Raw genomic sequence first — 14,008 nt, forward strand, 5'->3', positions numbered from 1 at the left:
TTTGGATATATATTTAATCTGTGATCACTAATACAGCACAATATCTTTTCCCCTCTATTCAACTCCTCCTCCACTAGAGTTAAACTTTTTTACAAAGTAGAAAATCTGTATATTTTATCTGAGTCAGGCTGCCTTGAATCCTCTTTTTTTACTAGGCTCTGACCTTGGGCTTTCTCCTTGGCCTGCTTAGTCCAGCTTTAGCAAGAATCCTTTGAAGTCACTTTAGAGAAAATCACCTTCTCTTGATGTCTGATCACATTCCCCATTCCCCGCCCTCCATATCTTTTCACCCCGGCTTGCCCTCCTCAAGAATCCTGTAGAGTCAGTCTAGTGAGGATCTCCTGGACTCTTAGCAATTTTCCATCCATACATCCCCGCCCTGTTTCTTGACTGTAAATATCCACTTGTCCTTGTTGTATTTAGAGTCGAGTCCACTCTCTCTCCCCTACTATAGAATTCTATTGCAATAGTCTGTCTTGAAAAGTCTTCCTTTCTGTCTTTAACAACTGCCATGAAAAATTTTTCTTTAATACATTCTACTATGTTTTGAAGATAGAAATATGAAAGTAGTAGCCCTTCTATTGGAAAAAGTAACTCTCTAATATGAAAGTTTTCTTGTAAAAAATATTTATAAAGTAATACAACCAAATCTAAAGCAGAAACATGGAGCAAGCATACGGAACAATTGCTATAATTTGAAAAGATTATGAAGACTTTCTTCCTATGGTTTTATTTGTATGGCTGAATTTAACTAAATAGAAAAATTAGAAATGCCTAATTTGATGTCAGTTATATATAAAACGGTTGTTCATGCCAGAAAGCTAGCTTTAAATAATATCAAGCATGACCTGTTTTAATATACAATTATAGAATACACATATTTTTTTTAGAAACAATCCTTGATATTCTCTTCGTATTTTCGTTTTAATGGTGTTTTACTAGAAAATTCTTTGCTTTTTATGATCTCTACCTATAATACAGAATAGTAATGTGGACTCTAAGAAGAAAGAATCATTTATGTGAATCCTAAGAAGGAATTCTTATCTGCTAAGATGGACTCTCCATGGTCAACTGAGGGCCCAAATTTAATAACTAATAAAAGCCTAGTGGCTATTTGCTGACAGGGGGTTCTCATGTACTCTGTATACTGGCAAGACCTCAGACTGAACTCTTGGCTTCCCAAACCATCCTTGTTAATGCCATCTGAGTCAACTATTATAAGGGAATTCTTGATTTTGTGTTTCGACCAATGGACTAAGACCTACCCCATCCAGTCAGAACTGCTCTATAACAACCAATCAGAACTGCATGATTTGGAAAAATCAGAAGTGTATGAATTTGGATACCTCGTTTACATAAAATGGACCTAATTGGGAACCTTGGCAAATACTTTTGCTATAAAAGATGGTCTCCCCTTTGTCTCAATGGCACACAATTTAGGTTGCTACCTGACTCTGTGTCTCTTGGGCTGCAGTGCTTTTTGTTCAAATAAGTGTACATTTTTTAAATTCTTTTCTACAGTTTAAAATTTATTTTGGCTTACAGTGGTTATACATAGACACACAGACATACTTGGTATACATATATACTTATCTCATAAAACTGTGTTACCACAGTGGATATTGCCAGGGGAAAGCTCAGGTTCTTAATCAATGTCATTACCAAGTAAATACCGAAGACATTTCTAGTGGCTAAGTGTCCAGATTACAGGGCACTCAAGATTTCTTTTGTAATTAATTGTGTTAAAAACCGAAAACAATGAGCAAACACTGCACACCTATCAGAATGGCTAGAGTTCAAAACAATGACAAAACCAAATGCTGATAAGGAACTTTCACCCATTGCTTGATGAGAATGCAAAATGGTATAGCCTCTTTGAAATACATTTTGGCAGTTTCTTACAAAACTAAACATACTCTTACCATACGATCCAGTAATCACATTTCTTGCTTATACCAAAAGAAGCAGAAAACTTATGTCCCACAAAAGTTGTCAGAGAAATGTTTATAGCAGCTTTTTTTTTTTTTTTTGTAGCTATCCATCCTGAAAGCAACTAAGATGTCCTTCAACAAATGAATGGATAAACAAACTGTGGTACATCCATATAATAAAATATTATTCAGCAATAAAAAATAATAATAATAATAAACGAGCTATCTAGCCATAAAAGGACATGGAGGAACTTTAAAATCATATTGCTAAGTGAAAGAAGCCAATCTGAAAAGGCTCTGTACTATATGATTCCAATTATATGATATTCTTGAAAAGGTGAAACTCTGGAGGCAGTAAAATGATCAGAGGTTGCCAGGGTTTCATCAAGGGGAGAAAAATATGAATAGGCAGTGAAAATATTCCATGTGATACAATAACAATGGAAACATATCATACATTTCTCAAAACCCACATAATGTAACATACAAAGAGTGAATCCTTACGTAATAAATTTTGGTTAATAATAATGTAACAATATTGTTTTATCAATTATAACAAATGTACCACACTAATAATAGATGTTAATAATAGGGGAAATTATATATGTTTTTGGAGAGAGGTATGTAGAACTCTGTAGTTTTCAATTAATTTTTAAAATTTCAATTAATTTTTCTGTAAACTTAAACTTCTCTAAAAATTTTGGTAATTAAAAAAAAAAAGCAAAACCTAAGACAGAAGTTATAAAACCAAACCAAATCAAACCAAACCAAACCAAACAAAAACAAGACAAAAATCATGGTAAAATAAGACAGCTTTGTGACCAGAGTTTTCATAGTGACACATCTGAGCTGTCACCTCTTATTCTTGAGGTGGTAACTATGATGGTACCCGAGACAATGATATATTAGAATAAAGCGCAAAGAAATACCAGAGACTCATCCAGGTCCCATTAGCTAGAAACTATGATTCTGCTACATTCAGTCTGGGTTTGAGTCAAGCTCCGAATCTGTTGAATTCTTAATCATATTTTGAATGACTACTAAGATAATGAAATCAGGACTTGCTGGACCAGCCCGAACACTGAAGTGAGCCCAACGCTAAACAATTACTTCAGACCATGGGGTGTTCTTTTGACCCTTGGGAAGATTTTGTCTTAGATAAACCTCCCCAAAGCCCTAAGACAACAAGGAGTTTTACCACAATTTAGATCTTCCTGTTGATCTTCCTAGAGAGAGCTAATGGAGACGGAGGAGGAAAATACTCTGAGTTCAAGTTTATTGATATTGAATAAGAATTACTAAAATTGGAAATACTGGTAAATCTTTAAAATTAACTCCAAGTGAAAATTTAGGACTCAAAGAATCTTTCTTTTCTACAAAAAAGCTTCTCTAAACACAGACTCTGGTAGTAAGGAGGCATAAAAAGCAGGTGAAACTTTAGGGCTTTCGAGATGGAATGCTTCCACCGCTCCCCTGCAGATCCTTCAAACCGCGGTGTACGGCTGTACTACGATTCAGTCCCTTCAGGCTGGAGCTGCTCTGGAGCTGCATGGCAGCGCCAGTCGTCTCTGGCTGTGAGCAGCCTCTGCAGTGTATTATAGGAATATCATCACTGTCTACATGCACCTGATAGGAAAAAGGCTGAGAAGCATCTCACGAGAGCATGTCTGCTAACGACGTTTTAAACCAAAATGGCTAGATCAGTGTTTGGAAATTTCTACTGCTTTTACATATTATTCTACTTTGCACACAAAAATAATATTTGCCAAGGAATTATTTCTGAACATACTTCACATGAAAGGTATAAAGCCTGAACTACTTACTACAAAGCTATCAACAAATTCAGAGTTTCTGTAATACTTCTGATAATACTACCTATTTTTACATAAGATTTTCATTCATTTTCAAAGTCCATAAAACCAAAAGTAGGAATCAGCTGTTAACTTATAATGAAAACTTCTGTACTTACCTCAGGGTAGAACGTCCATGCCTTCACACAATCCCTCCACTCTGGGCCTGAGCAGTTCTTGAAGTGTCTCTACCAGGTCTGAGGGGAAATAAAAATATATAAATAATCTTTTTGGTGTGCTTCAGCTAACATTAAATTCCATTTCAAGTTGTTCAGATTCTCTTTTTGCCATTTCATGAAATTTCCACATATCTTGCATCAAACTATCTTGGACAAAATAATCAGTATTTAAAGAACACTTCATTTGAAAAGGGAATTTTCTTTCTTTAAATCCTTTCTAATTTCTCTTTTATCCATCCTGGAATGGACGGTGTCTTCACCTGTTATAATATCATATTAAGTATTTTCCATAATTGTTTACATTTTCTTTCTTTATCTAGTCACCTAGATCACATTTTTATTCTTTATCTCATTAGTAACAGCAAATGTTTCCACAAGAGAAGTCAGAAATTATTAGGCTTATATCGTCCTTTCTATGGCTTCACTAAGACTGATTTATTGCTTTACAAAATAAACTAACACATTTTGGTCCCTAATCTCTAATGTCTAATTTTTTTTTTTTTGACCTAAAAATCTCTACTAGAGCCCTAAACACCCCATCAAATTTATAATAACACTGACCTGAGCCAGGAAAAAGTATGCTCTGTCAGCATGTTCTATAAGATAGGCTTCCATCACCACAAAGTGTTAGGCGTTCTTTTTTGGAACTAGGAAAGAAAATAAGCTGGCTTTGGCAGTCGATCACGAACTGCTGTAATTCGATGAATCCATTTTCTACAGGCTTTTCTTGGCAAGCCTCTTTCCACTGCCTGCAAACTGACTACTATTCTTTGCAAACCTTCTTTGAAATTCTACTCAAACACTACTCTCTACAACCCAAAGAATTATATGTTGCTGAAAATATATTTTAAATCAGACTTTTAGGAGAAATATCTAATTTGAGAGCTCCTTCTTAACCTCTATCACCTGTTTTGCAGATGTTGCTTACCCACAGAACTATCCTAAGGTAAACCAATGGCATAGTGTTGTGTAAAAATCAGAGAAGTCAGAAGCCTGGGCCCCACTAGGTCAGTTTGTCTTGCCAAATAATCTACCCACGGAGACTTGTAGGACAATGATGTAAATTGAATGGCACTTCTAAACTGTCTACTTCTAAGAATCTGATTCTTTATATCTTCGGAATTCTTAAGAGCAAGTGATTGGAGATTGAAGACGACGGTACTAATATATCTTTCAAAGAGAGGTACACAGTAGTTTTTTAATATAATATAGTCAGTTTTTCCTTATTAATTTTACTATTTTTAACACGGTAATTTCCTAACTCCCATTATTCCTATTAAATATCAATGGGAACAATATGGATAAATCTAAAAACTTTAAAGTTAAGTGACATAATCCAGACACGAAAAGTACATATTGTATGGTTACATTTATATGACAGTCGAGAAAAGGGGGAAAAGAAGACTATGGTGACAATCAGCACAGTGGTTGTAAGAGATTAACTGTGAAGCAGCATGAGGGAACTTTCTCAAATAATAAAAAAAATTCTACATCTTGATTGGGTAATAGTTACACGAGTATTTGCACTTGAAAAAACTCCATGGAACTATGCCCTTAAAAATCTACATTTTATGGTAAGTAAATTATACCTCAATAAAAAAAACAAAAAAACAAAAACAAAAAAAAACAAAGAAAGGGGTTCAAGGTGACCTCTCAGTTTTGGAATGATTTTGAATCAGGGAGTGTTTAAAAGAAATATTTATATCTCCTTCTGGGCAGTAAAAAAACCTCCTAATTCTTTATGCATGTATCCACTTAACAATAACTTGTTAAGCATGAATGTATATCCAGATCTAACACAGCGGCAGTGTGTTAGAGGAAACAGTGCAAGCAATATAGACATGGCCCCTGTTATGGGCTTTGATTCTGTTGGGGGAAAAGAGACAACTAAAATGGACAAAAACAAAGATTTATGACTATAGCATTGAGAGAAGTTCCATGTTTGAACTAAGAGCTTGCATCAAATCAGAATGAATTACTTTATGCTGAGCTGAAAATATTGGTGTTCGCAGATATATTAAAAGCTGTTAGAGTGATCAGACCAAAACAAACCAAGCCTATATATCCTCTAAATTTACTGAATCAAAACATCAAAATACTTTTCATGTCAAATTTCACTGGGACGTTGAAGTCTGTTTTTTTTTTTTTTTTCCTTAAAACAAAATTTAGGACTCTTACACTCTAAGGCAGCTTATATATACAGCTGTCCATGAGGATAACATGGTGTTAAATGGCCCTCTTTCCCATGAGCAAATCCCAGCTGGGAAGACAGGTGTATCTACCTCTGGTGACTCTGCTGCCAGCAAGGGATCTGCAGGCTCTCCCAGCAACAAGCATTATGCATTCTCATTATGCATACAAACCCAAGCCTGTAACAGGTACAATATTTGACTTATTAAGTATAACCACAAATAGACCAGCATTCCAATATAAAGTGTTCGCAAATATATTAAAAGCAAAGTTCCCCCTGTGGACATTCCAATTTTTAAAGCACATAAAAATTTTTCTTAGCTTAACTGGTAAAAGAAATCATCACATTCCCTTTTATGGCTTTCTAACCTATTTGTTCAAAATTCTTTCCAAAATGGGAGGAGTCATTTATAAGATTTATAAAATGAAAAAATATAATTAAAAAAAATTCCAAACATGAATCATGTTTATTTTATTTTGTGATATCTCTGGAAAGAAACCAACATGATTTTTAAGATATTGCTCTTAAAGGAAACATGTTAGGAAATATTGAGTATTTCAGAAATTAGCCTTGGAATGACAAGTTTACTTTACACCAAGGCTATAATGGATAAATGAGTGCTCTATATTTAACCAGCCAAGCATCCACAGCATTGCCTCTTACTGGTCTCTACTGTCCTTCTCAGTCTCTGACCAGAAAACTTTGTGTGTGGGTTGCATTCTACCGGCAGGACAGAGAATGGCCACTAAAGCTCTGAAGGAACTGGGAATCTAGATAACTTACACATGGGAACTATTCCATATATTCACAGAAAATACTGTTGGATTGAAATCCAAACTGTAGAATGACACTTTAATTACTTTCTTACTCTGGTCAGGGATAAATTCAAAAGAAATCCTCTACTGCTGATTAGGAAAATATAGTTTCTGTTTGCAGAGGTTTAATATATTTAATGGTTTAAAAATATGTTTATGTACATATATACCAAGTAATATATATTTTTTTAATTCTATGTTTTATTTTTATTCTCCAACCAAATACTTGATAACTAGAATGTTAACGCAATGGAACATTTTCCTAGCATTTTAGTGTAATTTTTCCTTCCACTTTTCCAATTTTTACTCTCCCAATCTCACTTTAGTTTTGGTTTCTATTCTTTCTTTCTGCCAGTGTGAACATCAGTTCTCTGTGTTCCCAGTTCCTTAGTCATTCTTTGATATTTACTGGTATTTTAAGAAATATGTTAAGGGAAAATGTGGTATTGAGTTTGTGAGATCTGAAGAAACTTATAAGCACTGAAATTAAGACTTCTCAATCTCAATCTATTGGATACATAATTGTGGTCTAGATAATTTCTAATGGTTTTTGAATTGTTACAGTTTTCTCTCCCACTAACTCTCAAAGATGTCACATCATGACATTCAGTCTGCAGGTCTGTATCCACTGATAAGACAAACCTTTCCCATGTGTCCTTAGAGCAAATATTAAGCAGTTCCAAATTTAATGAATCTATTATACAGTAAAATTTATCTAATAGTACTGAAACATTTTGAAAAAGGAAATAAAATTGTTGCAACTAATGATTTAGAATTGACCCTTTCTGGAGGTTTAATTTGAAGAATTAGCTTTACTGCATATGCATACTTTAGATAAGTTCAAAAGTATATATTTAGCTCCTAATATGGGCAATCACTGTGCAAGGCACAACGGACACATAATAAAACATAACCCTTCCTCTAAAGTAACTCATAGCTTAGCCAATGAATGTAAGGAGATATAAACACATAAAAAGATAACTTAATGTCATTTGGCAAGTGCTAAGACAAATATATATGTCAGGCTATGGAAAAAATGTAGGTTGTAGATTTAATTTTCCAGATGAGGTGGAAAGGACTAGGATGTGTTTCATATGTATTAACTGAGTATGTAATTTTGGGACATGTGTTACCTAACACAGTCGTTAAGATTCTATCCTGATTATTAGTTGCAGAATTCATTAAATACTCATATTCTTGGGTTTGCTCTGTTTTTCATATAATGAGCTTTTCTTTAATAGTTACCCTATGGCTAGTTCAGGCAGAATTTTATCACCCATAAAATGAACATACCTATAGGGTTATTGTGATATTTAATAAAAAATATATAAATTATTTATTACACTACCTGGTATGTGGTAATTGCCCTTCCCCTCAAAAACAAAAACAAAAAAGTTCAATCATTCCTACTGAAGTTTTGGCTTTTTGTTGTAACTCTCTGCCCTTGGGCAAAACTTTTATGTATAAAACATCTAGGATTAGTTATCACAGTTCTTTTTCACTTAGAAGTCATTCAACTCATCCAAACAGGTTGCTTGATGTTTATATCTGAGGGGAAAGCCACATACTCCTTTAAGACTAAGGCTCATATGAGACACATATCTGTAGCTAGAGGTCAGTTCTCAAGGGAGATGACTGAGCTGAGGAGATCTTCAAGGTGTTCACAGAGATAATGGATAGGTTCTACATGGTCTGCATATTCCTCTTAAATACACCAAATGAACAAATTATGAAAGACTTTGAAATGAACTGAGTATCTTTAATGGGGAGAATGCATTATCTGGCACACTCTTCTTGGCTATGTGATTCTTTGGGAGTGCAATTGAGCTGTTACAAAGCTATAAATTATGGATAACTGATAGGAATTAAATAATACTTATCCAAAGACAAGAAAATTTCTTCTGGTGGAGGGAAAATTGATTTCTCCCATTCCAAGGGGAAAAAGGGCAGTTTCGCATATATCTGTAGATCTAATTAAACATTTTTGGCTCAACCATGTATGTGTGGTATTTTGAATTCCCTCTTGAGCCAATTGATAACATCTTATTAGTTTCTACATTAATAATCAAGTTAAAATTTTGATAGCATTTTTTTTCATGTTTGTATAACAATCTTGAGTTTGTCTTTTTAAAAATTATCCTCTAATTTTATATTTTTGTTTTGAGTCTCATGATAATAATCTAAATGATTTGGGGGCGGGGGGGGGGGTCTTCTCAAGCACTATCTTATAATCATGTACTCTAAAATGAACCCAGTGCTCATGTTTATAGATACAATCATGTTGGCACCAAGAGGTATAAATAAGAACAGAGATGGAAAAAGGCTAATGATGACACTGCACAAAGAGAATTCAACAAAATATTAGGAGAATTATCACTATAGTGCATACCATATTGACATACTGAATTTAAGAACCTGTGTATAGCAATCCAATGCATATTCATGTGGTGAACAGATAATCCATTTCAACAAAATATCTCCTTCTACATTAAAAACCAGTACTGTGAAACTGAATTTCTCAGGTTTTTAAATATTTCTGTATTTTATTTGTAATTATATTTTGTAAGAGGTATAGGGATAAGGTGTTTATGCTGGTTTTATGTTTGCATACTTTTAAAGTAATTTTAAGTAACTGTAATGAAAATGATTTAATGCTGGGGTTCAAAGAGAAAATTTTTCTCCTTGTTTCTGTCTTCCCCTTTAAAAGACTCTATATAATATACAAACTGGCCTAAAAGATTGTGAAAAATGTATTTCAAATTTTGCATTTGTGTACATTTAGTGTCTAAGAGATAAAGCTATGGTATCCTGTAAGAGTTAAGTTATTTCAATTTCATGATCATCTTTAATTCATCCTGACTTCCCATCAGATCATGTGCTATAAGAATAAAGAAGGCTCAAAATAAATGTCATTGTTTAAAAAAAAAAAAGCCTAGTCCTACTGGAACTTTGAAAGTATAGCTGTAAAATATCACTCATCTCTTCAGATTGTGATATATTATTAATTTGAGTTTAGTAATATCAGAATCCAATTATTAGATTATTTTATTAACGAAGAAATGAAAGAAGAAATGGATTTGTATTGCATCCATTTTAAACTCCTAAAGAAAGAAATTATGCCAAATGTCTTCTTTAAACTAATGACATCATCTTTTACTCTTCTAAAAACCAGTTGCATCTTGGGAAATGATAGCTATTAGGTGGGAAGTATTTTAATTATTTAAAAACACATTTCTTTCTGTATATTATTCATTTAACAAAACCTTTTATAGAAATCAGCCTTAAAATTGTATATTTTAAATTAACTCTTTGGGGATCTAACAGAATGTTCTCTCTAGTTGTTAGGTAGTTAGGCAGGCATGAATGACAGAAGCAAAGGCCCCGCCCTGTAACCATAGAACCCTCCTTTGAAGATCTTCCTTAAGGACCTTCCAGAAACACACTCCTTTTAGAGTTCTAAATTAACCTAAATCCTAGAGCTGGAAAACCATAAAAGCTGCTGGCTAAACCAGCCACAAATGCTTGCACAGAAGGTACTACCCCAACCTGCCCATAACCTCAGCCTCATTATAATGTCATGCCTGTGCCTGGAAGTTCATGAATCTAATTATAACAGACTGAATTCTGGGTAAGCACATGCACAGTAGGCAAAGTGTTATATGGCAGCCAACTATCAGTTAAGATGACCTCACGTGAGGATCATCTAGCACCTCCCATCACTGGCCCTAATATAAAACAGAACTTTCCACTTCTGTATGGTTATGGCTTTCTTCCCTGAAAACCTGCTCCTTCCTTTGAGTGTACTCTGTCCTCTATCTTTTCAGCCTTCCTTAGCATGGCCCATTTCTTTCTAAAATGTACTTTCAATAAATCTTACCTCTTCTAAATCTCACTGACCTGTAAAATCTTTGCTGTGTGGATGGGGAAGAACCGAACCACCCCCAACCCCATGCCACTGGGGCGACGGATTTCACATCCCCTCAGCAGTAACATAGCAATGGAGAAGGAAATATCAAAAAAAAAAAAAAAAAAAAAGTTAATTCTACAACCAGATAGAACAAGTGAAGACTCCAGGTATGACCTTGAACTTCTTGGAAAGGTAGGGTTTTGGGAGGTTCTACTCTATGGGATATAAATTTGAGGATTTCTGATGTTCACTTGTGAATTGAGGGATTCTCAGTATTTAGTAGATTAGGGATGCATGTATTGTTCTTTTTCACTTATTTATCCTTAGTTTAAGGCATATAGTAGGCACTCAATAAATGAATCAATGATGTTTATAGGTAGAAGGTTTTGACCAAGATGGCGTGCTCATGTTAAAAGATTTTTAAAAACGGATTCAGTAAAGGCATCTATTACAGCAAAAACAATTTAACAGTGTGTTATTCGGTGAACAATATTTAAGTTAGAATACAAAGACATATAATCGGCATATTTTTTTTCTGCTTTTGTTTTAGCTTATGGAGACAGCTGAATATAGTTAAATACACAGTACACCTATCATTTTATTTCATTGTGGATTTCTTTCCATTGTAGGGTATTTTGCCATTAAGCTAAGTGCTGATTTTTCAATTTCTTTTAGTTCTATTTTTCTACTGTATTTAAGTAGCAAAGAGGATTTTCTCTATGCCTCAGGGTATAGTTGCTTGGAAAGAACAAAGAATCACATTTTTGGCCTTTGAGCAATTAATTTGACCTTTGTATGTCAACAGTGCAGACAATAGTCTTTAAAATGATGGCTTCGAATTGCAAGTACCAGCAGCTTAAGAGAAAAAAAATTCCAAAAGCTTGGATTTAAATATCAAGAGCTAAATCCTGCAGGACTTGGAGCAAAGCATTTAGACCACAGAGAGGGTAAAAAAAAAAAAAAAAAAAAAAAATTAGTGATGCCAGAGGAGCAATTTTATTACCAAAAAGAAAAAAGAAGAGAAAATAAAAATTAAAGTCCTTTCTGGACTAGAAAAAAAGAGGGAAGGGAGAAGAAAAAGAGTATAGATAGTATGGGGGTCCCTAAACCTACTTTGGGACTAAAGCTCTGGAGAGTTGGTTGACAGAAACTCCCCCAAATATTAGTAACTGTTGCACTGGTGACTCACCCTGAAACTGGAGGGCAACCCAGTCTAGGGCTCAGCCAATATACCAACACAAGATTTGGGCTATTTAGAATAAGCATTTATTGTCAGAGCACTGGTGATCTGAGAATAGGTTCAAAAACTGTCTTACTTTCTCAGTCCAGCTTAGAGTACTTAAGGGAAAATTAGGGTATTATTCTAGACGCTGTATGATGGTTTCGGGGGCAGGGGATGGAGGAGTGGTGGTCTGTTATGCTTTATGGAGCCTTCCTTCTGGTAACGTGGTCTTCCGGTGGCATTAGCAACCCAAGAGCAAAGATGGGAGTAGTCTAGAAAGAATTCTAGACCAGAAGAATTGTGACTAGTAAACATAAGGGCATTAATTGAAAGTTTCAAGGCAACTTTCTTCAGCAGGGGACGTTCCAAGCTCTGGGTCAAGTTTCAGGGGACAATCTATTGTTAAGGTACAGGGCAAGGAAAAGCGAAGCTGGAGAAGCTGTGAAGCCTCTGCTATAGTGGTCCCAACCGGGCTCTTCCTCAACCCCCATCTACTCTGAAAGTCATGAATCCTTGCTGATTACTTTTCATCAAACTAGTCAGCTGCAGTAGGTAGAAATGTCAGCCAGGCAGATCTAGGTAAAGAGAAAGCTTGCGGTGGACCCCTATCCTTTGCAAGTTTTCTTCAGTTCTCATAAGTACAGAGGAAATAACAGAAATTCTCAATACCATGGATGAGGAACAAAAGAGAGTTAAGAGCTAAGAATCAGTGAGCCTAAAGGGCTACTCTAGCTTGATGCAAGAGAATTCCATAGGTGTACAAAGGTAGTAGGATAAGCAGCTCTAGCTAGGAGTCAGATAAAGGATGTTGTTAAACTTCAGAGGACCATATAGTCAGTGAGAGCCAATCAGGGGCCTGGATCAGCAGTGGCAGAACTCCATGGTCTCAAAGAGTAACTTCTATTTTATCAATGCCTACAGGACAGAAATCAAATGGCAACCATGACTGCAGATGACAGATATGCAACCACATATCAAACACCCTGATTTTAGGATAATACATAAGAACTCAACAGGAAGAAGAAAGCAGGGGTTAGAAAAAACGTGGTGGTGGAAAATCCTGAATTCAACCAAAAGTGAGTAAGCCTGAGACAAGAAGTTGCCAAATTACCTTCAAAAGGCAAGATTATATTTTCTGCTACCAATCAAAAAAGGACTAGAGAGTTGGGTTATGCTTAGTGGTAGACAAATGAGAGTTGCTTTCTTATACACTTGAGCCTGTGACTTGTTACATTGCCTTCTCAGTCAGATATATTTTAAAAACAAAAGCTAATACATACAAAATATATGCTCTCCTATGAACACTTGACAATCCACATTCAAATAATCAAATAATAACCAGCAGGGGGAAGAAAAGATTGTTCTGCAATTACTGGAGCCCCAGCATTTAGTACAATGGTTGACATAAAATACACATGAGTATTTTTGAATAAGTAATTGAATATGTTAATCATTGCCAATCTACATCTGGATAATAACTGCTAATGTTATTGATCACTTGGTTGGTATTAAACTGTTGCCTATATAATTTCCTTTAATTCTCATATATTTATATAGTAGTATTGTTATTCTTATTTAACAGAGTAGGAAATTATGGTTTATAGGGGTAAATAATTTGCCTAAGGTCCCAGAACTGGTAAGTAGTATGTCTGAGATTTAAAAATGCAAAATCCAAAACACTGCAATTCTGAATCTAAATTTTAAAAGTAGTTTTTAATTTTAAGCGATTTTGGAAAGTTTACACCATCATTTGCTCTTACTTGTCATTTACAATTTTTATTTTAGTCCCCTCACTTAGCATTACATCACTTTAGATCTGGGCAAGGAGGTTTTACAGATCACCTAGTTCAGTCCATGGAGTCAACTCATTCAAAGGCAGACAGCAAGCTAGTACAGATGATCCTTGAACCACT

The 14,008-nt window shown here is 34.8% G+C and overlaps 1 protein-coding gene across 9 annotated transcripts in view; it reads right to left on the reverse strand.

The window, feature by feature from the left end:
• Window positions 1–14,008, reverse strand: part of B3GALT1 (beta-1,3-galactosyltransferase 1) — a 574,903-nt gene that overhangs the window by 416,993 nt on the left and 143,902 nt on the right. For all 9 annotated transcript variants that reach the window (XR_004955563.1, XR_004955560.1, XR_001599483.2 and 6 more), the window contains exon 2: window positions 3,901–3,978. The gene's annotated coding sequence lies outside the window, so the exon portion shown is untranslated. The remainder of the gene's footprint in view (window positions 1–3,900; window positions 3,979–14,008) is intronic.

Source organism: Rousettus aegyptiacus, unplaced genomic scaffold (genome assembly GCF_014176215.1).
Source record: "Rousettus aegyptiacus isolate mRouAeg1 unplaced genomic scaffold, mRouAeg1.p scaffold_m13_p_2, whole genome shotgun sequence".
Taxonomy (NCBI): domain Eukaryota; kingdom Metazoa; phylum Chordata; class Mammalia; order Chiroptera; family Pteropodidae; genus Rousettus; species Rousettus aegyptiacus.